This window comes from Neopsephotus bourkii, unplaced genomic scaffold (assembly GCF_033783945.1).
Source record: "Neopsephotus bourkii isolate Nb327-2 ecotype Australia unplaced genomic scaffold, CSIRO-AGI_Nbou_v1 NB_1781, whole genome shotgun sequence".
Lineage (NCBI taxonomy): Eukaryota > Metazoa > Chordata > Aves > Psittaciformes > Psittacidae > Neopsephotus > Neopsephotus bourkii.
The window spans coordinates 312,056-337,124 of record NW_026902255.1 but is presented as its reverse complement, the minus strand read 5'-3'; the positions used below and the strand labels follow the sequence as shown (position 1 = coordinate 337,124).

The following is a 25,069-nucleotide window of genomic DNA, read 5'->3' as shown; positions in this document are numbered from 1 at the left end:
AAATTGTCACCATTTCAGATTTCTTTCGCCTCAGCAAAAAATCCTCAAGACATAAATACTTGTATCCTGCAACTCCCATTTTACTGCTGAAGGAGAAGTGCTGCTGCGGAATGTCACTTGCAAGGAAGGAGGCAGCAAGAACCACAATACTGCAATGAGTTCATTAACGAGCTGTGCAGCAGTCCCATCCCATCACTACATACTAGAGATCTGGAGCTCACCCTTTGCTTTGCAGCCCTACTCGGCACAATGTATGTGGATGTACCTGTACATCGCCTACTGCTCTGTGGATTAGGCAGAAACAGCTTTGTTTTATTTCAGTTACTGTGGGGTTGGTACATTGTAACACTTATCAATCAGTAGGATGGTCTTCATTAGTCTGTTCCCCATCATTTAACATGACTATATGCCATTGCCAAACAGATTCTACTGACTATTCCATTAATATCCAGTGTTCAGCAATCAGGGAGGAAATTTTATTATTTTGGTAACTGTTTAATGTTTGCCACCAGACACACAAGGCAAATGTGTCCAGGAAATGCTTACTTGCTCAGTGTCACCTTATTCATTTGCAAGGAAGCCACAAGAACTAACTGCAAAGAAAGCAGAACCACTGCACAGAGTAAGAAGAGAAAATAAGCTAATAAATAGTGCTGCCACCATACCCTAGTATGCAAAGCAATGTTTTATTACATGCTTTAAAATTAATACATGCTGTTTTGTTGGCATCAACACACACTCAAAAGGCCTGATCCTTCACACTCCACAAAGCCTACACATCAACAAAATCAAATCCCTCCATTGGCAGTTCATCACTCTCATGAAGGCACACAGTGAAGCACCTAAGCGCCCACCATTCATGTACAGCCAATATTAAAAGTGGTATGAGCCATTTTTTTTTCCTGTCAAGAACAGTTTCCTCATCCGGCTCCCAGAAGCCATGCTTAATTTCCCTACAACAGTTTTTCCTGTCTCCTGTTTCACATAAATATAAGGCCTCAACCATGTTACTGGTCTTAATTTAAAGAAACACTACCAACAATAAAAAAATCTACACACACACACAAAAAATAAAATAGCCACCTTAAAAAAAAAAACAAACACCTGACCCTAATATTAGGGTTGTAGCCTTTATGTTTCCTGTTAGCTTTTTCTGCAACCCAAGAAGAGGCAGCATTTTCAGAGCACAACTTGCATCACGGATGGGCAAAATCACCTTCTGAGTGTGTCCACGTTACTCAACCAACCAGAAGAACAAGGCTCTTCCTGCAGATACCTGTGGAGAGATGCATCCTCAGGAGCTGGGACCCACTTGTAACTTCCCTGCTTTGGCTGCAGGTGGAGTACAGGAGAATAGCAATGACAACACTCAGATCTACACAATTTCCAGCTTCTCTTCAACCTACCCTGTTTAATATCTGGAACATCTAATAATTATTATTAAACCGTAAACTGCAAAATACATGGGGAAATGCACAAATAAACTCTGGCACATCTGTAGCTTAGCCCCTGGTCTTCAGTTGAGTTCAGCTTTACCATGCAAAGTTTGACCCATTCAATACATACATGCTATAACTTAGCTTTGCGAAATCCGTCAAGCTGCAAGCCTTGGCAACAAAAACAGCCCAAGAGATGTAAGCACCAACCTGAGAAGATACTCCCCAGGAATTAGATTTTGTAAACAAACATTCCAGCTAATTGCATTCTTGTTCTCAGTGCATTGAAGGCCCCATTTAGCCAAAGCATTTGTCTACAGAGTTTAGTTTCTTCCACTTAATGAACCCTGATCCTGTCTTAGCCTTGGCTGGTATATCATCAGGATCAACATGAAATGCTAATGGAGAAAGATGCTTAATATCACTTCAAGTGTTTAAGTTACAACCACAGCTATTAAAGCAAACCCATTTTACCTGTTCCTCCTCTCCAGCGAGACAGATTTAAAAGTTTCCGTGGGGAGAAGCGATTCATAAATGGCTACACAGATCAGAGAAGAAAGCCTTTCACCGTTAATTACAAGCAGCGTTTTCCGAACTAAAGCTGGTCATTTTGCCAGCACAACACATAATTAGTGAGGCTCATTTTATTTTGCCACCTTCACAAATTAGTTCACTTTTTAAAAAGCAATGTAGCTGCCTCCAGCAGCAGGGGTAACTACACCAGCCAGCCACAAAAATAAGGCTTCATGCTCCACTTGTCATCCATGGCAGAAAACTCCAACAGGTTTCCCAGTTTGCAGACCCCTTGCTGATTCAATGCAGAAATCAGTGTTGCTTGCTGTGGCATCTGTAACATAAGTTTTTGCAAGGCACCATGTAAGATGATCACTGCAGCCCCATGAATCTTAATTTTTCACAGTGAGAAAAGCTTCCTCATTTTCAAACTTTCCCACTGCTAAGCCAAAGCACAGGATATGAAAAAGCCACAGCAACATTGAGGAGGAGGAAGCTTCCTGCCCCTCATCCCTGCAGAGAGTCCAGCCCCAATGGAATCCGTGGCATCCTTGCTTCAGGTCACCACAGACATAGCAGGAGGGGATGATGCATTATAAGAGATGCTGGTCTTCACTCACCGAGACAGAAAACTCTCAGACACCATCTGCATTTTAAAGCAGGGCTGCTTCATTCTTATCATAGCTCAGACAGCCCCTCAACTTCTTTGAGATCAGATCTTTGTGGCAGAGGCTTCCAGTGGACACACCCGACAAGATCCTAGTTTTGAACTAGGCACCCGAAATACCGATTGGAGCCCCCAGCACTTGCTAGACAGAGCATGCTGCTTGCAGCTATCATTGGAAATGCTGAAGTTATCCTTATGCAGATTTTAAAGGCCACTGTTTATGCATGTAAATTCTGAAGGGCATTAGCGGCATCACTGACACACACTGACAGCCAGCCTAGCTCCAGGAAGGGAATAAGCAGCAGCGACTGCCTGAATAATTGATGTGCTTTTACTCTGCCCCATGGCCCTGTTATTACATTGCTCACTCTCTTCAACTGCCTGTGGTTTCTAAATTAATTAGAAATCTTAATGTCATGGCCAGCCAGTTTAAAAAAAAAAAAAAGACACCAAGAACAAAAGAAGAGAGTGCTTCTCATGCCCTTGAGCCTTGGGATATCTCACTTTGGCCTGGCCGTGCAGGTAATAAAAGCGCAGTCACAGTTTCTGAAGCTTGGACCCCATTTACTGATGCTAACAGTGGCACAGCATGAAATCCACTCCAACTGCAGAAGACCCCTATTTCATGGGGGTGAATACTTCCATCAAGGTCACTTCTCCCATAAGGTGGGGCAAAGCCTTTTCAAGGGGATAGCATGCGTGCAGACCAGCTAGCATCTCTTCAATACAATGAAATACATCTGATACATTCCCAGCTCAGCCATTGCAATCTAGTAGCGTGCAGTACCAAATGAAAGGATGCCGCTGAAGTCTAGAGGAATTACAGTCAACAGAGCTAAATTACTCTTTGGGATCTGTTTCACAGGCTGAAAAAAAAGTTGCACGCAACCAATTCACTGATAAATATGACATATTAATCAAAAATAACGAGTGGCCATTTTTTGCTACATACATACCCTTAAATTCTTACAATACTGTGTATGCTTAAACTTTAGAGCAAGGTCTGTAGCTTTTAAGAAACCCAGTGGGAATAATTCCCCTGTTTGAACCACATTGCATTAAAGTGTGGGTAGTTTTGTTTCAAGTCCTTGGAAAGCACTTAGCCATGATAAATCCGGAGGTACTTTTACTTTCTTACTTAAAAAAGAAATACTGATTTATTTATTTATTTTTTACATCTCCTTAGAAGTGTACCAAAAGTATAAATAAACACAGTTGGATTCACTGAGATAATTTTAAATTGCACAGGTAACTGAGACTACTATTTCACCTTCTTATACAGAGCACTGAAATACCAATGAAACTCAACATTGCAGCACAGTGTCTCTTTGCCAGCACATTGCATCATACTATAATCTACAGGATGCTGAGGGGGAAACCAGCTTCCATTGTTCACCTTGGGAAATTCATGACTTTTAAGAAATTGGATTTTTCAATCTTCTTGACATGACCAACCCAACTTATACTCAAAGTAATGTTTGACTCCCCAGTAAAGTTATCCTACATCTCCCATACATGTTAAGTGCCCAAACATGAGAGTCCCAGGTCAGAGATGAGATGGTGATGATGACACAAGGCTTTACACAGTATTAAATGACGCCAGAAGTTCAATGACATGAATCCCATTTGTTAGCACAAATGGAAGGTAATTCAAAACACTGTGAGCCCAAACTAGTGAGTGTGGTCCTCTTAAAAAGACATTTTGATCAAGTATTTATTTGCTCCTAGAACTTCTCCCTCTGCTATTTTTCCTCTCCTATCATAATTTTGCATTAAATTGATACATGCACAGTCCACCACAAAAAATAAAAATACAGAAGAATCAAAACAAGTTGCAAGAACTGAGGTGGAACTTCCATTTGTGGGGTGGGAAGATGGGCTTCCAGCAAATTTTAATGCTGATACATGAAGAAGGCAGCACTGGTCTACCCAATGATTTGTTTGCATTTGTCATCTTGGTTTACACACTGCCTCTAAAATGCACATGCTAATCATCCGCAGTATGGCACCACAGATGTAGAGAACAGAAGATGTCACTCGCATGCATCTTTCAATCCTAATCAACAAAATGTACTGTCTTGTAAGAACATGTTACATGTTCACACAAAAGCTTTCCTGACCCCTGCAACATCCCCTACCTGTATCTTTTACATCTGTGTTTTAAATCTCACTATGCTTGCTTTGCTATATTCAAATGTACAGTCCTTCACATTATGTATTTCCTTTCATAGTCCATACTCCAACATCCATATACATCTTTTGTCATTTTGAAGTTATTATATTAAATATTACAAAAAACAACTGAAAGGTTCAGCTCATGTAGATTCCTCTAGGTTATTCACAGCAATAATGAAGCCACACACAGCCTTTAAGGCAGATGTGGGGTCCTGATCCCTCTTCTGGATCACCATATAGCTGGAAGGATGTATTAGCTGAAGCAGGACTGCCAGTCTTCAACATGACCATCCCCTCCTTGCCTAAATTCTGCACCATTTGTTTCCAGAAAGCAGCAAAGTGCAAAACTACAGAAGGTCCCACATGGGTGCTCACCTCTCAGCCTTGGAAAAAAGGTGGAAGAAAATACAGGAGACAGGAGCAGTACAGAGCAGCACTGCTTTCTTTCATTGCTGCTTTTTGGAGCCTAGTCTTTCAAGATGCAGCCCCTGGCAATGTGGCTCATGAAAGTTTGATGAACAGCATTTTGTTTAACACCAGAAACTGAGCCACAGCCCTGTTGAGCTGCATTGCCCAAGCAAAATGTCATGACCCAAGAGGATCAAGAAACTTGATTGCAAGGAGCAGGCTCGCAGGCAGCAGAGGAGCTCATGACCTCTGAGGCGGGGTGCACTAACCAACAAGCTACTATGGAACTGAAACATGAGGAGGCTGCTGTAGCACTGATAAACACTGAACTTCCTTCAGTACTTGCCCACCCCTTGCAAGGCAGTGCTAAGCCATTTTGCAAATGTAGGGAAGTCCATAGCTTTTTCCATTGGCACATATAAACCTTGATTTTCTTTTTTCCCCTCTTTTACCTTTTTCACTTCTACATGCACTGCAAAAACTCACAGTGTGTTATTTCCTAACATTTTGCTCCAGCATTTTTATGTTCTGCTGCTTTTGTTCTCTTGCTCCCTTTCCATGAAGGAATATTCTCAAAAACAATCATGCCTGAGTAACATAAAATACACAAACGCTCATACACAGAGATGGTGCTGTAGGCTCACACAGTGTCAGCAGGTTTAGCAGTTTAATATTTTAGCACAGCTAACAAATGAGGCTAGACTACGTGGTCCAGTAATTACCTTTTCTTGTTCTTCAGGTGCTAAAAATCCACACGATATTTTTTGCAGAGTACTGAATTCAGCATTTCTGGAAACAAAGATAAAAAGAAAAAAAATTAAAAACATTTACACTTGACCCTGAGGACTTCTAGGCACTCATGAACTTTCTGCTATACATGCATTTGGGGATACAGCAATGAAAAACTGGTTGTGCTCAACAGATCCAAGTTTTAAAAGCCTTGAATCTCTATGAAGCACATCTCTGTATGGGAAGACAGAACTAGCACATAGCTAACAATGGTTGGATGAAAAATCAGTGGAAGCTATCACTGCCAACTATTAAAAAACATCACCTTAAAGATACAAGTGGTTATCAAACGAATGTGAAGGTACATGAGTATATTCTTCACCATAAGAGACTCTAATGTGATCTGGAAAAACTACTGTTATACTGGAGGATTTACCAGAGATTTTAGAGGTTGCCGCACCAGTATCATAGAATCATAGAATAGTTAGGTTTGGAAAGGACCTTAAGATCACCAAGTTCTAACCCCGCTGCCATGGGCTCTAAACCATATTACTTAAGGCCTCGTCCAACCTAGCCTTGAACACTGCCAGGGATGGAGCATTCACAACCTCCCTGGGCAACCCATTCCAGTGCCTCACCACCCTAACAGGAAAGAATTTCCTCCTTATATCCAATCTAAACTTCCCCTGTTTAAGTTTTAACCCATTACCCCTTGTCCTATCACTACAGTCCCTAATGAAGAGTCCATCCCCAGCATCCCTATATGCCCCCTTTGAAAATAATGCAAAATAAATTATGATTTCAAGGTTGTTAATTCCTATTCCTCAGCAGTTACATCTTAAATTTCCTCCGTCCCCTTACATCTTCAGTATTTTCTTCTAACTATAGTGTTAGATGCTAAATGTAATTGGGAAAAACATGAAATGCATAGATATTGGTCTACCTCCTGGAACTGTTGGTTTTCTTAGGATCAATTACACATAAAAAATTGCTCCTCCCAGTTGGGATTTCTACAGACAGATAGAACTTTGGTGGGAATCAGTTTTGTCTGAGTGAAGCTGGGTGGCACAGGACTTTGGAGCCATGGGCCACCCCAATTAAACATTTAGAAAACAGAATTTAAAAAAAAAATAAAATTCAAGGGAAATAATAATGAATCCTCCTGCCTGAATGTTGCTCGGAAGATTAATTGTAAACACAAATTACTTTCTGCAGCCTATAGGGGAGAACACAGGTCATTTCATTTGGAAGAACTGTATTAAAATTAAAAATTACAAAGCCTGACTAAAATAGGATTCAGTGTTAAACTGGGGACAATGCTTCACTTGCAGCAGTGAGCTTCTCCCTAGGCCTTTCCCAGCTGGGGCTGCAGCACAGTTTCCCTATACTGCTGTGGTTTCATAGCATCCCTGGACCATCTTGTATCTTAAAAACTTTGCAGAGCCAAAAAGTGGTCCTAGGGCTCTGGTTTCACAGCTCAGCTGGTCCATAATGGTCCTACTTTAATCTTTGATGGCAAAAAAGGTAAGTTTTACCCCAGCCTCTGTGCACTCCTTGGCACATACTCCCTTTAGAGTACGAAAAGAAGGAGGCTGAGGCATTGATCCCCAACACATAATTCATCTTATTTATGTACTAAAGGAGCAATCACTTGCATTCAGTAACCTTGGAAGTCAGACGAGTAAATTAAAACTTAGAACGAGGCTTGAGAGTTCAGCACACATGGTGCTTTTTGAGTGATTTCTCTGTAATAGGCAAGTATGGATGTTCTGGAAGAAAAAGAGACCTATTCCAGGTTGCCTGTCAGCAGAATTGCCTCTGTACCAGCTATTATTTCTCACTGTACAAATGAAAAAGTCTCCAGATGTTAGCAGCTTTCAGCCTTGGATTTTGATCAAATATATACATTTTCAGTAGGAAAAAACATTTTTACAAGTGCAGAGCAGACTAGGCAACACCTCATGAGAGCATCCATATACTTTATTTCTAGGAAAAATGTCATTTGTTTAGACTAATCTACCTTCCTCCAAGAAGCTTTTGGAGAATAACTGTGATCTGATGGCAGCAATATAGAGCACAGAAATTGTGGTTTGCCTAGTCTGAAGAAGTTAATGTTTGTTACCCCATTACCTTGCAATGGCTTTTAAAATGAAATTAAATCAAGATCTTTGTTTCATTTATGATACCCCAGATTTCACTTCTGCTTGGAGTATAAAGGGCTAGAGATAGCACAACATATAGTGGTTTATGGCTCTTCTGTGCCATTTTAGGATTCAGCATATGCTCTCCTCCCCATTCACCTTTATTTTATCGTAATGTGAGTGTACTGACTGGTAAATCTTTCTTTTTTCTTGTCTTCTCTCCCCAAATGCCAAATGCATAACCTTGAGTTGGCCTCTGCCATATGCTATTTCTATGCAGAATTCAAATATAGTTTGGGGAATTCTTGTTCTTATTAAAATAAGAAGGGAACAATACAGGGATTCTTGCACAGCAAAGATCTTGCAAAATACTTGCTAGACAGTCAGTGCTCACTGGCAATGGATGCACTACAGGAACTATAGCCATTTGGTATCAGCCCTAAAAGATACAATAAACACAGTAAAGAAAGGGACGTTGCTTTACTTCTGACTCCTGGGTAATACAGCAGTACAACACCTACCCCATATACAAAGGAAGATTATTTTCGATTTTTCTACAGATTTCCTCACCACTTGACTAACCCACTCCTCTTTAAACCCTATAATACTTCTCAGAAAACATTTATCAGTTCTTATCTAGTTCTGCCCCAGTTGTACTGTGCCTGGACAATCTGGCAAGTGGTTTCATGTGAGATGCTAACAGAGAAGGGAAATCACCTTCTCCCCCTTGCTCCACCTGGAGTTCTATCTATCTGCAGTGTTTACCTCGAAATGGATAACACAGATAGTTCAGCACAGCTCATCTTTACTAATATGACTGCTGGCATTCATATGGCTAAATATTTATGAACTGTCTTCTATAGTGAGTAATGCATCCACCCAAATAGGACAAGGGCATACTGTTGTGCATCAGCAGATGCCAGAAGAAGGGCAATTAATCTGCAAATTGGTGTCATGTTGCACCTCCATCCCAAAAAAGGAAGCTGTTATTAGGGAGAGCAACAATAAACACTTTCTGTTCAGCAACAGCGAAGGCTGAGAGGAGGATCCAGTAAGATGGGACAGCTCACCCTTAAGCAACTGTCTCCACTTCAAAAAGCCAAGCAGTCCAACTTCAGCCATTAATAATCACAGCAGAATGGCCCAAAAAAAAAAAATCCAAAAAGGTTTAAGCAGGAAGATTGTGAAAAAGCCTTGTTTGCATCAAACATATAGTTTCTGGTTATGTTCAAGTAGAGCAGTGACTGCCCAGCATTGTGCTTTTTTGGAGATGAAAACCCATATGGCGCAGCAAAGCATCACTTCTGTGTGTCAGCATCTCTGCATCAGCCCTATGAAACCAAATCAGCAACTTTCACCTACAGTGACTTAATTAACATGTACGCTACAGGTCTCTCCAAATCTTGCACATTGCCATCCTCCACTACCAGGCTCTTTTGATGAAAGTGATTAAAGCTAACAATTATAATTTAGAGATGCCCCTAGAGGCTTTGGCTAGGCTCGGACTTCATCATTCACGGAACACAGTGCAAAGAAATCTCTCTGACAAAGAACTCCAAGACAAGGCAATCAAGGACTAGCAGAAGGAAAGGCACAGATACAAAAAAAATAGTTATTCAAGGTCAAACAGCAGGCCACTGATGGAGCTAGAACAAAACCCACCTCCTCCGTGGAGAACTCATGAAGCCATGTTGGTTCTCCATTACTAAGCTGATCAACTAATAAACTTTATCGATTGTCAAAAGCGGATTAAGTAGTTCATAGCGTTACTTGCTGTTCTGTGGTTGATCATGTGTTTCAGTGGTGGCTCTCCAAGCAAAGCTAATTATGACAGCAAAAATGTTACTCTCCCTTCACCTCCCAAGGAAATGCTTCCTATACTCCTTCGTGCACATTACTGACAAATCAATTTTTTTATTCTTCCATCAATGTCTTCAACAAAGAGTGATTGCTCAAGCGCCCTTCTCCACCTTGCAGTTCCAGTTTTTTAAGGAATGGTCAATCTCTATATGCATAATTATAATTGCAAATGGATCGTTTTATCTTGTACTCTTCCATTTTAATGGGATTATATATGGTCAGATCTCTACAGTAACATTTAAAGCCAAAACCTCCTGTGACATTCATATGTGGTTTGGATATTCAAAAATATTTATATGCAACTAGTGATATTACAAAAGGTTAGATTTCAAACTACCTGGCCCAGTTATGACACCATAAATCTGACACAGTTTTCACTGATTACTAGTAAAATCTTTCCAAGGCAGTACAATCGAAATTTAATAAATTCCTGCCATATAGTTCATCAGCAAGAGAGTGCTTCTGTTGTGCTTTGTACAGGAAAAGAACAAAGCACGAGTGTGCAAGGTGAATGAAGGTTTTAGTCTTTGCAAACAACTTCAGTGCATAAAATATTAAAAGCAATGCTAAACTAATCGCTGGCAAGAACTGCAGGCAATTCACTGCAACTCGTATTACGAATGTCTTTGGTTTACCATTTAAAAAACATTAGAGTCTACCATTAGGGTTGTGTATCACAGAGCTGTACATTAACCTCTGTAATTTTCCAACATGGTATATTGCAATAACACAAATTAGGCTATCTGGAAAAAAAAAAAAAAACACCAAACCCAAACCCTTAAAAAGATGCATTATTCAAACAGAGCAGACAGCAAAGCTCCTCACTCCTTCCTGCCAAAGACAGCAGGAGAAAGTCCAGGCCTCTTTTCCTCAAAGCAAATGGTAAAGTCCCATTAATTTCCCCTTGAACCGACAGATCTGCAGCATCTGGGAAAGGATTCAATCTAAATACATTGCAGACATAACAGATGAATGATCTGGGGGAGAGGGGTGGCCTGCTCCCATTTTAACACTTCCGTGTAACAGGAATGGAGCAGGTCATTTCTGTACGCTTGAAAATGCTTTGTGGGCTTTCAGCAGGATTTTCCCTTCAGCATTTTTTGCCTTCTGTTTCCATTCTCTTTTTGTTCATGGGTCTAATGGCTTTCGGATCTGTTGAGTGTACAAAAAGCTTAAAGCCTACCCTTGATACTTAGCATTGTAGGGCCCACATGGATGATATTTTGTTATCCTACAATTAGTAAGAAAACATCTACATTTCATTTTTCTGGAACAAAGATACTCTTTCCACTAAGGAAACAAATGGCAAGCTAAATTGCCACCTACACTCTATATGGAAGTTTTCATAGAAAGAAAGGCATCTATTCTAGGTACAGAAAAACAACCATAATAAAATGCTCATCATGTTTTTCAAATTACTCTAATTTCCAAGATTAAATATTTCCACTCATAAATACATCTAGCAACTAAACCAGAAAGATTAATTTGGTTTTGTAACAGTTTTCAATTTTTATTTTTTTTCCTCAGTATGATGAGAGACTTTTAAAAAGATGCAAAAAATCAGGGAGTCAAAAAAAAGGAAGAAAAAGAGGACATAGCCCAGCGCTAAGCCAGCAACACTCACCTAAGGCGTGTTGCAGTCATGCTTCTGCTCTGCATCATGCAGAACACGCACTTAAACCTCGGCACTTCCCCTACGAGGCCACTGGGATGCTGCTCTCCTTCCTATATAACTACCTGGCTCCCTTCCCTTGTTTTCCACTTCTAACATATCAAACAGAACCTCTGAAACTCCAACCAAACCCATACACTCTGCAAAATATATTGAGTTTAAGGAGAAAAAGGTCAGCTTCAACTGGCTCTAGCTCCCAGTTTGCTTAGGTTAAGCAAGACATTTTGTTCCTCTCTTTGGAGCAGAAAGCAGCCATTATTTCAGGCTGGCATCCCAGGGATTTTTTTCCAAGCAATATACTGGTCCCAAGTGGTTTTAGAAGCAAGCAAGCACACAGCTATGTGAAGCCCAGGCCCTGATATTGGAAGACTCAGAGGGTTCCCCGCAACAGCAAGGCATTTAACGTGAAAGGGGAAGGGAGCCTGGAGTCCTGCCAAATGTAATACTGGTTACATGTGCCACAGCAGGATTTCTTCAAGTAGGGGCTATTACACTGGCACACCGCTGACCAAAGTCTTCTGTTTCATGTAAATTCCCCCAAAGACCTCAGGAGATAAAACTGATTAATCCTAATTAAAATTAAAATCAAGGAAATGACACAGTGTGTTGAATCTACTTGATGAATCAAAAGCCTCCCTCATTTCTATGTTAACTGTCTTTTTACAAATGCGCAGTACTGTCATACACACAGAATAATGTTTTCTTATTTTTCTTCACTTGGAACATCACAGGCCAGATGTTAGAAAGCACCCAGAGAGCCCTCCTTCATTACAGGGCCCCTGTAGAAGTGCTTAAATGGATGCTAAGTCCTTTCTCAGACTTCTTATGTCTTTAATAAAAAAATCACAGCCTGCAGCAATGCGACAGTCCAGACACTGCAGCTAGGGAAGACCAGCACTGGGCAGCACACAGCACCTCCTGAGCATGCTGAATGGTACAAGATGCCCCTTAGTACTGGGCAGGGAATATGCAAAGACTTAAATTCACCAACATAAACCCACCAAATCCCTGCCCTCAGTTCACATGAGTCAGATAACACTTTGATGAAATATCATTGTTTGAATTTCTTATCAAAAGCCTACTTGCACATAACACTGTACCACAGTAAGGACATTTGGGAAAGCAATCAACCTGCAAAAACATTCTTGAAGTGCAGAAATGCAGAAAAGACCCTTTCAAGGACAGTTCAAATTAGGATGTGAGTGATTTAAAGATGAATGAACCAGTACACTGCTAACATCATCTAATTAACAGGTAGGATGCATTTGGCACAGGAGGGTCTCTTTCTTTATATATACGTATGCAACACACTAAAAAGATCCGCACTCAATTTTTATCCAGTCAAAATAGTATGTTGCCTATAGCTGGAGGTGGGGGCAAAGCTAACCTAAGATAAGTTGTAAAGACATACTGGACAAAATCCAGAATTGGCTGCATTACTTGCTTAGACACCATTTATTGTGGTTACATTTTATTATACAGTAGTAAAAAATTACAAGGCAACATCCTGTGTTATTTCCCACTGGGGTAAATGATACAGATGTACTATTAAATCTCAAAACCAGCCCCAGTCTGCCAGGCTACATTCCATTTGTGTCTTTATAATGTGTCAATAGGCTGACATTTATACCTTCTGATGGTAAAGCTATTTATGTTATAGACATTTAAATGTGCCATAAAATGTATAGCACTACACAACCCCAGAGCTCTTCCAATCTTCACCAAAACAACACACACAAAGCAAAAATCCCACCAGACACCAGCATCCAAACCTAGGACATACTGGCTCTAGTTTTTCCATGCTAAGTCAATATTATGAGTGTTTTTCAAAATATCCTTATAAAAGAGCGTTAACACAACCTTTCTCCTGTGCATTCAACCCATAGTTAGTTTTAATTTTAAAACCTAAATCATAGGCTTCATGATGTGTTCGGTGATGGGATATGCCCAACCCTCAAGCTGAACTGCAGGCCACCAAACAGCCCTATCCTGACACTTGCAACTGAAAACAGGAGCTGCAAGATGCCTACCCCAGCTCTGCAACAAGTGTCAACCACAGCTGGGGAGGCACTTATGAAGGTCCACCACAGCCTGCAGTCCAAGGGCATGCTGAACCATGTAAATATATTAGCAAAGGAATGGTCCTACAAGGATCTCACTGAACTTCGTGGAGACCAGCTATGGACGGTCACTGTGAACTAAGACATGATCTCAACATAGTCATTGGCGCCAAGGGTTTGAGGGGCACCGAGCCCAATCATGCTTGTTAAAATGAGCTTTCTCTGCTTAGCCCTCACCAGTTCCTTTGAAAAGGCCAACCTCGTGAGAAATCAAGACAAAATACTCACAAATCTGCTATTAAATGTCCTGCTTGTGGGAAATGTCAAGATAAAAACATGGAAACTAACATACAGTAATTATCTTAGCCTCATCGATGGTATTCCTTAATGCCATCCCCAAAGTTTTGTTAATGTGAAGTGAACGGCTCTTAGAAACACAGGGAGGAGAAACAGACTGGGGGACACAGAAATTCATTTTTGGTGCTAGATGGTCACAGTTAAAAAGTCCATCCATGTTCTGATTACAGAGGTAGTGTGAGCCAGAAGTAGACTGGGGTCACTGGAAGTTGTGACTGGGGATTCGTAAACAGCAAAGTACAATGGTTTTGGTCTAAAACCAAGGAAGCCCCAAGGCTGTTGTTGAGGCACTTCTTGCACATATCAAATTCCTTAATAATATAAAAGATAAAAGGTAAAAGCAAAGGAGGAGTTCAAATTTATACAGCTTGGGAGGGCACGCTGAAAGGCAGGCTACATGCTCCAGTTACTATCCCCTAAGCAACTGGCGTGTGAGGATAAGGAAAAGTTGCAAACATGCCATGTCAATAGTTTTCTGCAGGGATCACATCTTGAAACTATTGTGGTTGAAATAAGAGCCACTGATACTTTAGGGACTTGCTTAAAAAATATCCTTAAAAGAAAATTACCATAGAAAACAAGTTTGTGTTGTTTTCCTTCTAAAAACAATGTCAGAGCATAATGCGTTAGAAATGCAACTGCATCAGAAACGGCACTAGGACTGCCCATACTTAAGCTGCAGGCAGGAAAATGCCAGGCTGAGACACTTCATTACAGTGCTTGCAATCAAAGTAAGACAGAAAGTGGCTGCTGCTCCACTCTGACAAGTTTTTAATTGCACCTAGAAATTACCTCCTAATTTAAATTTTATTCTGAGATTGTGTCTAATAGAGGCTGCTCAAGATGAGTTTGTCACACTTTCAAATAATTATTATTAATGTGACACTAACATCCTTCACTGGAGTTTATGCTACCTAAAGTGTCTTTCAAAAAATGTCCTTACCATTAAACTTAGCACTGAATGTGACTGAAATGAATAATTATCTTGACCTTTTAATTCCAAGTGTCTCACCAGTCACAGTTCCTCCTTCATAAGGACTCCCACAACTTTTTCTATTTCAGTGATATTAGTAAACACCTTTACAACTGCAGAGGAATACCTTCCCATTTAGAGCATGATTAACACACACGCACAACCTTAGATTATATTCATATACAACACAGGACTAAAAGTTATTAACAGGCTGCACTGTCTCAAGGCAATGCAATCTGATCTACAAGTCCCAGGATGAACAGATTTCTATAAGCATCTTCCATGACTTTTAAATAAGCTCATTTTGTGAACTTTGCAACCTGTCAAGGAAAATACCATACACAGTCCTGATGCACTGAAGGATCATCAACATTGGTGGCACTGGCAAAGCATGGGCTTTGGAAATCCTGTGCTGACAGGATATGAAGTCACCAGGGAAGCAGGGAGTCTTTATACAGACACACTCATGAATTCAACTATCCGATGATCTGCTATCCAAATTCAGTGAGAAGCCTTCTAGAGAAAGATGAAAATGTAAAAAAAGGGGGTTAAAATTTCTCCTGCTCCCTCTCTCCCAAAAGAAGAGGCTCCAAGGAAAATGCAAAGTAATGCCCTGCCTGAATTTTCTCTTGTTTTCTGAAGGGGCAAAGCATCCCACAAGTTTTAAAGATCTGTAAATGCAGCTAATCCAGACACTAAAGAATTTCTGTAAATAATTCTGGGAAAAAAATAATTAAAAAAGGAAAGAAAAAATGAAATGTAGCATGAAAAAATAGATGAGAGGAAAAATCTTACCAGTGTCTCCCCATACAGTTAGCATGCAATACTAGTGTTTAGTATCTTTTTCCTGAGAAGTGAAATACATATAAAGACAGGCATATAAAGACATCTCTGGCTACAGCTCTTTTGGAACTGACTTCAACCATCTTTGGTTTATTACCCTAGATAGCATGATGTCATCAGAAGACTTTGAACGTTTTTTAAGACCTTTTCCAGTTATTCCTAAATTATTAGGTGTGAATATGTGCATGTGTGTGGTATTTCTTTATTTCTGCAACCAAGTGATAAACTGCAGTGCCATGAGATAAATTGCATTCAGTTTACACATTTGACCTCCTCACTTGAACTCTGTCTGCTAATCCATTTCAGCTGGGGCTATTTCGAATATGCCATATTCCAAACAGCTTTCAAACAGCTGTAGGGGCTTTTCTTGTGTGTGTTTTAACATGGATTTCACATTAAAAATATTTTCTTCTTTGCACCAGAAAGCGGAACAGATTACAAACAGAAAGACCCTGGCTGCTAGCAGCTCCAGCACTGAGAGTCTGACAATGTCCCAAGCCAAAAGTGAGCGAGAACTGCTTTAGGCATGCAGCAAACTTTTCTGATGTGCAGCGCTTGCACCTTTAATGGTGTTCCGAACAACATCTGTCACACACCTGCAATCCCATTAAAATCTTCAGGAGCTTTCCTCCTCCATCACTCTGCAAGAGTTTTAATGAAAGTTTAGACACGCAAGCCTGGCCTTCACATGCATCACCCCATCTCATGCGGGTGAAGCATCACCCCACCAAACAAAGAGGTGTCTTCATAAGCACACAATTAAAACAAGCGCTGTGCCACTACCTGCTCCAATACAGTCAATTTGTATAATCCTCCCTTTTCAGTAAAAATTCTGGAAATAATAACAAATGCCTCAACTTGTGTGTTATGGTATAAAAAGCGTAACCGAGAATCAAATCAATTCTGTTTTTTCCTTTCAGGACAGATATACGTGTTTTAATAGTTGTTAATGTTAGCTTCCCAGAGGTAGCTCATAACCAGCTCCCACTAACACACATTTTCTCTGTGTGTTTGAGAAGGTCACTGCTTTTCAACAGCTTTTTATTTTTCCTTTACTTTTTAAATTTTCTTGCTTAGTTTCACCCTAATTTTTTTAAAAGACAAAGTTTTGTTTGCAGTTAGGCAGCATAAACAAATCATCTCTCAACTACTCACCACAATTTTTCACAGAAAGGACAAGAATAAGTGTTTTAATAACTTGCTTAAATACCCATGACAGAAGAGTTCTGTTGCAAAGCTGCTGCTTGCATTTTACACACCTGACCAAATAGCAAAAACACTGTTTTCTCAGCTTCTTCATGAATCTCAGGCAAGATGGATGCTCCTGGTAGTGCTCCTTTTGCATTCAGTTGACAGGTACGTTTCCTGAGTATTGCAAAGCATCCAACTACCCAGTTTAAGCATGTGCTAACTGCACACGTGCTTTAAAATATCAGGATTTACTGGTGCATGCTGTCACAACCATACTTAATACAGGGCTTAAACCTCAGCATTACTGCTGCAGAAGGAAAATAAGCCAGCCCCCTTCTCAGCTTCAAATAATTGAAGAGTCTCAGTAGCATTCAAAAAACTAATGTGGATGAAAATTAAGGATGTGGTGAAGAGCTCTGCCAGACTGGGATCTTGCTGTATTTTTCCAAAAGAAGTTTGATGGCATCGGATATATAAACATGACTGGCTTAAACAATTAGACCTGCATTTGCTATAAACTCTGCAAGCAAATATTCATTCCATTTTGCAATGTCACCAGTAGCCTGTCACAAGCAAAGACAAATTAAAAATGCAGGAAAGCATTCCAGGTAAGCATGTTTTTTTTTTAAATGAGTACATATTGAAGTTACAGAGATACTCTGAATGAGATGGCTGAGAAAAACTTATTGCAGGAACTGACAGAGCTCTTGTGTAGTGGTCCCTTGATAACAAATGCATCAATCCCCAGAGTGACAATTCTGTACCCCCTCTAAGCCCACATTATAGATACTTCCAATTTCTAGAAAACTGTACTCATTTGGAGCTAATAGTTAGAATCTGACTATCTTCTAGGCATACTGGTTTTGGCTGATATTTTTTTCCTGAGTCAAAAATATTATTAGTCACTTCTAAATTAAAAACAAACAAAAACATTAAGAAAAAGTGCACTTTTCTCAGACGCTCCTTTAAAGAAGTTTAGCACAAGAAAGTCTTAATGAATACCAGTTTTATTCATAGTTGGCTTGGTTTTCGATATAAGAGAGGAATCATCAACTCTTAAAATCATGAGATTTTACTAATGGTTTGACCTGATACAAAGAAGACAGACCTCTAGTAATTAGAACAAAAAATTGTTTTAAATTCCCCTTCTTTTTGCATGAATTGTTACAGAGGTCATTTGGCAAAAAAGCATCAGCTGCTGAACATTATACAGAAATCTCTGTCTATCCCTGTTCCCGCTAGTGCTTCTTCATTGATATGGAGAAATATAAACAGAGAAATAGAGATCAAAACATTCTAACAGAGTAAGAATAATGGTTGAAAAGACATCAACCATATGACAAAGGAAGACTATAATGGTCTAAATAGTATGAAAACAGAAACAAAAGCAGAAATAAAACCAAAATCAATGCTAGCCATTCATCAGAATATTGAGAGGCAGTATGTTTTCATCCAGCATAAGATTAACCAGTAAAAACTCCAAACAGAAAAATTTAGCAATGTTTGTAGACTTAGGACTGGGAAATACCCTTGTCTTGACTAACTGGAATAGCTGGAGAGATACTAATGACCTTAAAAAAAAAAAGAATGGGCAAACCCATCACAATTCCCAGATGCCAAATGCTGCTCCATGCCAGACATCTGCGGAAGACTGTGCCAGCTGAAGCAAGAACCACCCTGAAAGGCAATCTGTATGCATACCTGACTAGCATCACAAGTCATGTTCAACATCCTCAAATTGTAATTTATTAAATATCTGCCAGGTGAGATCTCCTAGAACTTACTGAAGATTTTCACACCTATTCCCACATCTGGAACAAGTGACTTGAAGTAAGCATCACATTAGGGCAATAAAAATTGTAGCAACTGGCCTGAACTATGATACCAGCAATACGTGATGGCTGATGCATATTTCTCATGTTCATTTTGAAACACTGTAAGAAGCCCTGATGCCCTTGGTGCTAAGCAAATCCTAAGCCATGGGTAGACCCAGGTGAGAAATGTGAGAAGCTGCTTGCAGAAGCCCTTTGCTCAGTGCTCAAGGACTTCTTTCTAACTCCTATCTTCATAACCTCTGGGTTATATCTCTATTATTCACATAGCACAAGCAGAGAGCATGGCAAGAAATTTGGGCTTGCAGTGATAAACAAAATGTGTACAGAGTTGCCAGGAAGGTGCATTTTTGCTGAGCAGTGTCTGAGAAATAAATTATAAAGAACTGTAACTGCTGCCTATTAAGAGACAGATTTATATGATAGCTAAAGCTTTCATAGTTTATGAAACAACATCTAATAAAATAGCACAGCTGTGATTTAGTAAGGTGTTTAAATTCATCATTGCATATATTTTGTATTTCAGACTGGTCTTCACTACCAAGTCACATATTGCCTTTGCCTGATATATGCATCCTTTTTTTGCATATGTAATGACCTTATCAGTTTCCAGTCAAAAAGAAAATTTTAGAGCTATCTTCTTCTAAGGTTTGCACTTAAATATGCCAGATGACTTGTTCACTCTACTAATATACACAGTGAATTCAACAAGGTGAAAAACGTTAAAGGCTGATATTCGGTGCAGCAGAGTAGGAAGATGAAGAGCACAAAGAAATTAAACTGAGAGGGACTGTCTCACCCAGCAAGGCTTACTGGGAGTAGAGAAGCACCCCACCCCACCCCACCCCCCAAAAAAAAAAATAAAACTCCTTACATATTTTTATCATTTCCTAGAACCATATAGGTGATTGCACATGAGACCTTGATCAGGCAGGCAGCATCCTCACTGCTGCGAACACACGTCTGGGCTCCTACAGCCCAGAAACCCCCCAGAAACAAGGCTGAAGTTCCCAAACCAATCCTAAAGCCAACTGTCTTCAGACACCTGGATAAAGCAGTCTTATCTTCTGGTATGCCAAGGCTCCCAAACCAGCTTTCAACATCTGCAGGTGGCCATTGGAGACGTACAATGTCTGAGATTCAGGAAGCTGTATTTTAAAGCCTAACTTTGGGCAGCATTCCCCTGAATCATGGCCCAGATTCTCCCATTTCCAGGCTGGAAGGGACCGATGGCTCACCTGCTCTGGGGTTCTGTGTAATACCATCCATAGTATTTCAGCTCTCTGCATACTGAGTGCAGCCTTGTTGGTCAGTCTGTGCCCTGCTCCAGGAAGTGGAAAACTAGAGGTAACTCCTGTTGCAAACAAAATTTTTAAGGTTCAGGCAAGAACTACCTCTAACTCTGATTACCTTTCTCAGTCTCATCATACGTGTTTTATTGTAGCTACAAAAGGAAAGGAATCTGCACGATTTGCTGCTGTAGTCAGAATTGGATATTAAGACAGTTGAATACTGCAAGATTTCTTTATTAATGGAATCTGTTCCCATATTTTTCATAAATATTTAAATGAAGAAAAACAGGAGAACACTGCAAAAACTGTCCAGTTGTGTCATTTCAAAAACAAAGCTCAAACCAAATTTCTATTGGATTTAATTCCTGGTGAAATTCAAGTAAACGTTTGAACAGCATTTATCACTTCCAGAGCGCTATGCAAAGCTAAGGTGTGATTTGTGGTTCTGCTCATCACATCTGCAGTCCCCTGCTTCCCAAGTATTCAAATGCTTCAGCCTGACTTGAGTCCTGCACCCGAGGCTTGCTGAGAACCACCCACCATGTGAGCAGTGAAAAAACACAAGGTTTTCAGAACAATGACAGCATGACAGCTCCAGACACTATGCAGTAAGATCCCATTTTGGGTCATCTCTGTGTTTCACAGAAGTTTCCAAGTCAGAGTCAATTCACAGCCGAGATTTAAATAGCACAGCTCATAAAATACTATTCAACCCAGCTAACCAGGAAAAAAAGGAGAAAAGGGACGGAAGGAAAAGAGGAAAGGAAGGGAAGGGCACATAAATTAAAAAGCTTTACAGATAAGATCTTCTGGACCATTTTTGCAGCTCCTCCTTTTTCCCAAAAATAACCAGAAGACTTAGTATGCTTATCCTCAAAGATGCTTACAAGTCAGCCCTCTTTTAGTTATAGCACTTTGCAGAGTAAATAATCTTAATTGTCTTGCACATTGCTGACTACATCAACAGGAAAACAGCAAGGGATACATCACAGAAAGCAGCTGGTATATCTTTCATCATAAGGGATGAATGAAACTCAGTGGATACATTACAAGGAAAGAGGATCTAGTATCACAGTAACACAGGAAAGAGTTTCTGATGTTTGGGCAATTATTTTCCTTTCCTATCTATGTAGCATATAAATCTGTGTCCAACTGGGTACCCAATCCAGTTGCTTAATATGGGAAATTGGATCACAAAATCAACCACTATTGACCCTAGAGAAGGCATAAGTATTTATATTAACTTTGTCATGCCAAAGGACACACCTGCCTTTCTGAAAGTTGCAGTGCTGCTGGTGTTTCCTGTGGGACTTGAATTAAGGACTGGAGGGGATGGCAGGTGAAGCACAGGCCAGTGTTTCTAGAAAAAGAGTGAAAGAAAAAATAATCAAACCATGACAGAAACCATTTGATAGCCTTGTACTGCAATCAGAATCAAACAGCTCTGAGGTTCTCTTTGGAATATTAAGCAATAGACTTTGACAGTGGGGAAAGTCCGAATGCGCTGCAAGGCCTCCAAGTGTCCAATGGCAATCAAGAGGTCTGGCATTTTTGACAGCAGGCAGGAAACCTTCTGAGAAATGTCCTGTGCTTTCGGCAAACTTTCTGCAAACATCAACACTTAGAGAGGAGTACAGGCACGAACATCTTTCTAGGAACTCCAATGTCAAACAAGCAATTGTGAGAGTGAGAGGTAATGTTGCTGGGTGTGTTCAGTGCTCCTCCTGCAGCTATGTTCCTTTTGGCTAAGGCAGTGATTTCCCCGTCTTTCTTGGGAATGGAAGATCAAGGCAGACTACTTGGCTGAAAGCTCAAAAGGGAAAACAAAATTCTCAGAATTGATCTGCAGTTATCACACAGCAACACTGCTTTTTCTCCCATTTCCTCTCCTGACCTGAACCACATCATGTGCATTCTCATCTGCCACGATTTCTCAGAATCTTCTGAAGTCAAGAGCAGCGGTTCTCACTCACTGCCATGAAAACAAAGTCTAAGATGGGAGTCTATAGCTATTGGTCAGTACTTTTCCTGTTATAAAAACAAAAAGAAACACCACTGAATATGTGTATACACAAGCAGTGGGAAGAAAAATGCCATCTTTTACTTCTCAAGAAACGGAAAATAACACTTTGCTTCACAAGGACGTAATGACAGGATGCCTGTGAGGTAAGGTACAAACATTAGCGACAAAAGAATCAACACTATAGATCTCCAAATAAGCTGAAGTCTTCTTCTAATAAAGCTTTAAAACATGATGCCTTCCTGCAAACTAACCGATAAGCCACTTCTGAAGAGAGGATAATAATGTTCTTCTGCACCAGCAGCCTCCTTCCTGTCAGAGGGGAGGTTGGCAGAGAAGGGACACTTGGTATTGTGTTCAAGGGCCACAACAGGTCACCTTCCGGCAGGCAGCCATGAGCCATCCACAGATAACAAGACCTTTTAGCCTCCTAGACTGGAGAAGAGAGGACGCTTCACTTCTAAAAACATTGCTCTTCGTTAGTACTCCTCAGCCTGAGGCACCTGCACACTTGCTCTTGGTCTGCAAGCTGCTCCTGGCTCAGCTTCAGCTTCCCACTTCTCATTGCCAGACGGCAGAGGCAGAACTAAGAACACGTTCACCATTTCCCCATACCACAACTTCCTAGGATGTTGCCCCATCTGAAAAGAAGCAGTTGGCACAAGGCACAGATTAATGGAAAGTGAGGCTTATGTATCAGACATGTACCCATGGCGGCACTTTCAGTACAAGGACAACTAGCTTCAGCTTATCATCTGTTTCCCTTGCTTAAGGGCAAAAATATGCTACACTGCATGACAAGGCCAAGGGGCTGTCTTTGATAGCTACATTATGCCTAAGCCTGGAAATGAGGCAATACAAGGAACACATATTTAAGAGGAAAGACTGAGTGTTTTTTTGAGTGTTCCTCTCCTTTCCACCTCCTGTACAACGACAAAAATCTCCATAAATACTAGTAAGGCAGAAAAAAGGAAAAACAAAAGGACCTTGAACCAGAAGCTTGCTTCCAAAGTCGACAGAAACTTTTTATTCCTTTTAGCTATTTCATTTCCTACAGAGGAAGAATTTACTGGAACAGGGAGTGGGTGGCATTGTACTCCTCTGCAGGGAAATTGCACCAGGTTGGATGGGACTTTAAGCAACCTGGTCTAGTAGAAGGTGTCCCTGCCCATGGCAGGGGGGTTGGAAACATGACCTTTAAGATCCCTTCCAACCCAAGCCATTCTGTGATTCTATGATTCAATTTTTGAATCCCACAGGCAGCATTTCCTGAATTGAATTCAGACTGATGGCTGAATTCCTGAGGCAGGGAACCTCACAGGGGACTCCACTGCAGGAAAATGGACTTGGCTGTGCAAAGAAAAAGCATATTCAGCATAATACTGTGGGGCTAGGAAGCACGCAGAGCCCAGAAGGCAGATATAGCAGCCCTCAGCAAGGTGACAATAGGCAAGTGCTGGGAGACACTGAGTGCTCAGCAATATTTCAGTGGAGAGCTACCAGTTTCACTGTTTTAGCCCCCAGGAAGGGGAATTAATTCTTGTCTCTGACTTTCTCAAACCGGACACTGGATGCTGGCTATTTCTCATGCTGCCAGATGTCTTTTCTTCTTCCCTTCCAGTCCATTTGCATCACTCCCATGTGCTCAATGCACACACTTCAAGGCCTTTCTGTCTTTCTGTGAAGATCTGAGCTGTCCTGAGGCAGGAGATGCTGTCAGCATTCAAGCCTTCCCAGTCACTAACAGCATCCTTTTCTGGTTTGGGCTTTCCCATTGAACAGAAGTGAATCTGAGAAGCTGAAGTGTGAGATGAACTTCCAGAAAGATAGGTATTGTCAGAAAGCTGAAATGAGAACCCAGGATCTCCACTGCAGAAGTTTAATGCACATAAAACCACAACTGAAGTCAGGGGAGCCCATGCTTTGAATAAATAAGAGTTCAATACACTCTCACTATGTAGGCAAGTCTAACCCCAAACCTTCAGCCAGCAGAGAGTTCTCCAACCTTAACTTCCCAATTCGCAGAGCCACACAAGTAAATAGATAGATCAGACAGATATTTTGCAATGGTAAGAATATATTAATCATTGCTTCTGGAGCACAGCAATACATCTGCAACAAACAGCACGAAGGAGTCAAAAGGATGTTAATAACTATCATCTTCAGCATTTCAATATTTTGCAGGAAACAAAATATGAGGCCAGCAGCTGAGAGAATACAGAATGCTATGAAGCTGCTCACTAAACATCTGTTGTCCCTCTGCAGACTGGTGGGACAGGGTTCAGGAGGTGAGGTTACACAGCAGTGCAGAAGTACTAAGGGACAGGGTTGATATGCCCAAAGGACACTGATTTCAGCCTTTCTTAAACTTGTTGAGCATTGGGCTTTCAGGAAGCATTTCAGAGAGCATTTACCTTCTGCTACCAAGCAGGTTAACCCTGTTGAGAGTGAATGGCTTCAGAGGAGGGGAGCCCTGGTGCCTCCTTTCTGCAAGCACTGGTACAGATAGGAATCTCTCTTAATCCTTTCCTTGCATGTTACAGCAAGACACAGGTTTGCACTTAACCCCTTACACTATTTGGACGCTATTTGGAAATACTGCAAACAGAAGCTGGAGTGCAGTACTGATGTAGAACCCAAAACTCTAATGTCTTCAAAGCAGTAACTTCCATGGAAGAGAAAGACGGCTACAGGTGGCCCCATTCCATGAAAAGCAGAAAAAAAACATGAAACATCACTCATTAACTCTAGGTCAGACCCCTAAACCAGGCTCTGGGTGCCTGCTCCTGTACCACCACTAGTACTAGCAGGGGCATGTGGTGCTCCCCAAGTGAGCTTGTAAAATACAGCCACTGGCAAAGCCAGCAGATCACTTTTCAAAGCTCAAACAATGCCGCAGG

The 25,069-nt window shown here is 40.7% G+C and overlaps 1 protein-coding gene across 23 annotated transcripts in view; it reads right to left on the bottom strand.

Moving 5' to 3' along the window:
* Positions 1-25,069, bottom strand: part of ADGRL3 (adhesion G protein-coupled receptor L3) — a 515,386-nt gene that overhangs the window by 421,464 nt on the left and 68,853 nt on the right. For 22 of the 23 annotated variants that reach the window (XR_009729502.1, XR_009729503.1, XM_061379988.1 and 19 more), the window contains one exon: positions 5,922-5,988. The gene's annotated coding sequence lies outside the window, so the exon portion shown is untranslated. Of the gene's footprint in view, positions 1-5,921; positions 5,989-21,415; positions 21,477-25,069 lie in introns of those variants that run through there. The other variant, XM_061379992.1, reaches the window with a different exon arrangement.